Genomic DNA, 6,000 nt, shown 5'->3' with positions numbered 1-6,000 from the left:
AAAAAATTCCTATCTGAGTACAATGAATTTTCAGGGTGTTGATACACTGTTCCAATTAACAATTTTTTTTCCATCATTATTCAAAAGTACCCATATTGCCTCTTTGATTTTTGTTCTCTATCAACATAATTTTATTTTAAGTTCATTTTTACAGTAAACAGATAGCCCTCCGGGGTATCTCCCTCGTAACCACGTTTCAAACAAACAACATATATCATAATTTAGTAAATATCCAATCACATTTTCATTTTCCCATTTTCGATTTCGTTGCTATCTTTCAATATTCCAAAAAACAAGTTTAAACGTATTCCGTTATTGCGTTCGCTACGCACTTTTTTAACGAAGTTTCTCTTAATTTCTTAGAGTCCTGCTGTATTCTTCCTTGTTTGAAGTTAAGAATCTCCTCATATTCTTCAGACGATTGTTCTACTAACATTCTTTTCTTGCAGCGTTCATCCTCTTCTATTTTTTTCTTCAAATTCCTTTTTTGACTTTATTCCACCCGAATTTCGTAAGGTAAATCTTTTAGAATTGGAAAAAAGGGAAGTACTAGTAGACCAATAAAACTTTGCTTGAAGAATATGGGAAAAAAATCTGAAATAAATATATATATATATATATTTATTTCAGATTTTTTTCCCATATTCTTCAAGCAAAGTTTTTTCCTGCGCTAAACAAATTATTATTTCTTAGCGCAGGAAAAAACTAAAGGAACATCAAACCTGATGATATAGAGGAATCTTTTAGAATTGGAAAAAAGGGAAGTACTAGTAGACCAATAAAACTTTGCTTGAAGAATATGGGAAAAAAATCTGAAATAATGAAAGGATATACATATATATCCTAACAAATTATTATTTCTTCTAGCTCTTCTTCGCTTTTTTCAATCGTATTCCGTGAATTAAAATGTTTCGTTTGTTCATATCTTTTCTTAAGTTGACGATTGTTTTCTGCTGTTCTATTACCTTCAATTTCAATGGGTCATTTTCTTGTTTCACGTTTCCACAAACATTTTGCACCAATTGAATTTCATTTCTAATGGACTGTATATTTTCTTCCATTGTATCTAATTTGTTAAGCTTCGTTAGGATTTCGTCCAACTTTTTTCCCATTTTTAAAGTTAATTATTTATTTATTTCTTTTTTAAATAACGCGATGTCACTGTATAACAATGTCTATCTTATTGCTGTCTAGTATACAATTATTTTAACTGAAAAATATTTAAATAATTTTCCAAGTAATTTAAATTATTAACAACAAACATCAAATATTTTTAATAAAAAAAATATCATCCGACTATTAGGTTAGAACATTAGACCTTATGAATCGCAATCCCTCACTATATCCACTGCGTCACTGAGGAATAAATGTTAACGTTGAAATTTATTCATGATTCTGGGTATCTCTCCAGATTTGTTGTTCCCAAAAAAAAAAAAACAAAATTACTGATAGAAATTAACCTATATTTTTCACAATTTATATACACTTTTCAGTTTTAACTCGATTGCTTTAAACTTTTATAGTTAATTACACAGCTAAACAATTCTTTATTTAACACATAAATATAATTTTATACTGCCAACTTCTAATTTTCTTATACACTTCACACTTCAATTTTGTCGGGAGGTTTGCTAATTTTAAAATCTACTATTCCGGAGAATGTATATTCCGCCATAAATGACAATTTAAATGTCTTGGGAATATTTTTTAAGGAAGCACTAATTTCTTCTTCACTGGTATTATACGTTTCTATTATGATGAACGTTCCTGTAAATAATAAATTAATATTTTTAAATTCCTGTAAATAACAAAATAATAAATGTATATTATTGGCTATTTGTTTATAAATTTAAAGTCTACTGCAAGTTTAATTCCGTGATAGAACAACCAAAATATTTTATGATAATTAAAAACTAGGGTCCGATAAAATACGCTTGCATTAATATAAAACTGATTGTTTTTTTATTAAAATAATGTAATAGCGTATATAAAAGTGTGGATGCTTCATGACGTATGTTATCTTGCAATACGTGTAAAAATTATCTTGATATTTTGATAAAAATTGAATGATACGCACCTATTTTCGAAATTGTAGTGGTTTCAAGGCCTTGACATTCTAGTTGACAGCATCTTCGCAATCCTTCGATGGTAATACTTTTTTCTATTTCAGAAAAATTGCCTTCTAAAAGATAATCTTCCGATAAAGTATCTGGAACTATTTGTAAATGTTTCCGCATTTCTTCATTGCATTCGCCGCATTTTGACACCTATTTTAATGAAGGATACTTTTCAAACAATTTTCTACGTATATGTGCCACTGTGACTTCACATTTAATTATAAATAAATTGTTTGTTGAGTTTAGATTTCCACATATTTCTCGAAGGATTTACGCTCGCAATCAAGATTGTTTTTTAACCCCACGAGAAGCCATTTCTTGAACCAATTCAAAAAATTTTAAATTAATTAATTAATTAATCTAATTAATTAATATATTTCTATTAAATTTTTTTTAACTTCGGAGTCGAACGCTGCAAAACACTATCAAATGCGCATGTGTTAGTTACCATGTTTTTTTTTTTTTTTATTCATATTGATCTTAAAGATAATGTATTGCCATTGCGAATTATGGGCATTTTTTGAATATTATTTTCTAATGTACATTCATTTACAATCCTCCTCTTTTGCAAATACCTTCCTTTTGATTGTTTTATTCCCTTTCTCATCCCCCGCCAGTCTTCATTATTTAAAATTTGGCAGCTTGCACATATTGTTTTTTGCCCAAATCCTTCTTCATCCACTGGTTTTGAGCATTGCTCTAGAGCGTGCACATACTTGTTACATATGAAACACGTGTGTGCACCAGAAGGTTCGTGCGCATTTATTGCGAGCAGAACATTGGGTTTCTTATAAGGTTTTCTCCTCGCTTGTATTCTGCTTGTAATTTTTTTGGGTTTCGTCTTGTTTTGACTTATTTGTACATGATGCCAACTTTGGCCTTTCACTCATAAAATTAACATGTTTCATAATAAATGAGTCTGCACGCATTGACGTTGTGTCTGTTTTAACAATAAATTTTTAATAACGTTAAAATCGCTTTCCACTGAGACACTGCTAGCTGGTATTCGTCCATAACCAAATTTTGTTTTGGCACACATGGGTCCACAATGGAAGCTGCAGTTTTATGTCTTTTAGAAGATAATCAGCCAATTTTAGATTATAATGCACATTATCTATGGAGGGTACCATAGATAATGTGCATTATAATCTAAAATTGTTTGGAATTTTTTTCGTTGAGTGCCTAGATTTTGCAGAAACAATTATAAGAAATAACAATATACGAAACATCAATTTTGAGTAAAACTTTTCAGTCCGTTTTTACCTAAGCTGTACGGTTTGCGTAAACATCAAAACCATCAAATTTGAATGCATAGAACGCAAAATATGGGCATAAACCTAAAAAAAATCGTTTTCCAAGATAGCGGCGAAAGGGTTAATTTCCCGAAAAAAGCAAAATCAGATTTAAGGTCTGCAAACAACCCTTTATCGAATGAACGGAGAAAAAAATTGATTGTCAGCCAATCCGTAAGTGCACTGGGCTATTACTATATTTCCCAAAACTGTCCTTTCTGAGAATCGTTTAAGAGAGACTGAGAATATGAAATAATGGTTTGAGAATTGATCTCCTATTTTTTTATTCACTCTAAAAATGTACTTGAACGTTTCATCTTTTTTCTAATAGTTTGAAAATCTATCGACAGAGCTTCAGAATTAAAGAAAATCATTTGATAGTTTAGACAATTTTCACAGAAAAACTATTTAAATTTTAAAGTGAAGTTCTTCTCTCTCGAACTCTCTTGAACGATGTGTAAAAAGGGCAGTACTATGAAATGAAGTTAACACAAACATTAATTAATTGTGTTTGAAAATCGCCAGCATTACACAAACAACATTACAATACTGTTTTTCTTGTAAATATATTAACTCTCAAACGATTAGAAATAAACCAGAACATCTAAAGGTTCGGTAAATAATAATATAATGTTAATTTATATCTGATTCTGATAGCAATAAAAGAGTATAGCCTAAATTATTTATTAAAAATTAAAAATCTTTGATTTACGTCAAATTGTAAGTTTTAGTGTAACTGATCCTTTTCTAACAACATTTTATTCTTCTGAAAAATGAGATAAAATCTTACATAAGAGGATGGGGTCCGAGAAATTTTGTGTATCCTTACCTGGGGATAGATGGGAGGTTAAAAAATCGCTAATATCGTATTTGATGAATAAAATCATTTTTACAGGAAATAAATAAATGGGGGCCAACTTTACATGAAAAATTAAAATCGTTTTTCTAGAGAAACTATTAACTCTCAAACGATTTATTTGCACACTTTAACTCCCCTAAAGATTGTGAATCAATTTTCATAAACAAATGTTTCGAAAAATGAAGTTGGGTGGCCAAGTTAACGGAGGTGAGTGAGAATTAGTGTATGTGTGCCTTTATATATTAACACTTCGTACGGAGTTAACTGCCTACTTTGTTCAGAACAAGTTTTATTTTTTGCCCGATGCCCTTCCTTTCTGGTGGCTAATTCTCCAGTTGTAATTAGTTTTCTTTCAGATCGAGTTTCCCACAGATCTACTACTCTTTGTCTCTTCGTTTTCATTGATGAGTCATTAAATGTCTTTTTGGGACGGCCTATAGGCTGACCTCCAGAGCACGCTGAACGGTACGGCTAGTTTTTATTATACTGTGTCAACTGCAAGGTTATATACACAGGATGGATTTAAAATTATGTATTTATTCGTAGCTATTCAATCTGTTAAATAAGTCATTATAACTTATTTTACAGCTTGGATTGGTTTAAGAAATAGAATAGTTTTTTATTGTAATTGTATCATCAGTTAGTATTTTTTGTAGAGTGTTTGGAGGTTGAGCTGCTTGTCGTTCTTGGTTATATTTTCTACAATAGATTAGAAGGTGTTTAACTGTTATTACGGTTTAGATTTTTGGAATGTTTCACATATTGGTGGTCGTGTATGATTTATTAAATGCGAATGACTTGGTTTTGTATGGCCGTTTCGTAGTCTAGTCAATGTAATTTCATTTTTTCTTTCATTTTGTTAAGAGGTTGTCCAATGTTCAGTTGTAGCTCTTATTTCTCCTAATTTATTGTTTGTTTCATTGTTCCATATTTGATCTAGACTTCGTATGTATGATATATGAGTATACATCGTTAGATGGCACTGATTCATATTTATCGTCAATTAAGTGGGTGTTCTTAGCGGCATTATCTGCTAACTCGTTGCCTGTAATACCCGCATGGCCAGGTGTTCAAAGTAGATTTATTTTAATGTGATTTTCATATTTTGAGTATAGTTCATTTCTAATTTGTAGAATGATTGCTGATTTCCTTTTATCGTCAACGTTTTCTATTACCTTTAAAACACTAATTGAGTCACAAATTATTATATACTAGAGTGATACCCACGCGCTTCGCTGGATTTAATAGTAAAAATTGATAAAAATTGCTCTCGCTTATCCCCTTTACTATAACACTCTAAATAATGGTAAGGATTATTTTACACAGGTAAAATATATGTATGGTTTTCTATTTTTTTAAATTTATAATAGTCGTAATTATCCATTGAGTATATCAGAAAAAATGGCCGTGAAATATTTTATAATGACTATTTTTAAAGAAATCTGTAATTTATGGTAATGTCAAATGACTGCTTTTACAGAAATCTGTAATTTATGGTAATGGCAAATTAAAATTCTTTATTTTGAGTATCTCAATAAATTTTAGTATATCCAGAATATTCATGCAATTAACTATGTAAGCTGTTACATCTCTAACTTTTTCTGATGTTTGATAATATATGATAGATACACCTGACAATGAATTTTGACTTAAACTTATTTTTTTTTAAAAATACTTCTTTTTGTAGAAATATCACGTACATTTTTGATATAAAAAGAAGAAAATTTTATTC

This window comes from Chrysoperla carnea, chromosome X (assembly GCF_905475395.1).
Source record: "Chrysoperla carnea chromosome X, inChrCarn1.1, whole genome shotgun sequence".
Taxonomy (NCBI): domain Eukaryota; kingdom Metazoa; phylum Arthropoda; class Insecta; order Neuroptera; family Chrysopidae; genus Chrysoperla; species Chrysoperla carnea.
The sequence above is the reverse complement of the archived record's forward strand: the minus strand, read 5'-3'. Positions refer to the sequence as shown.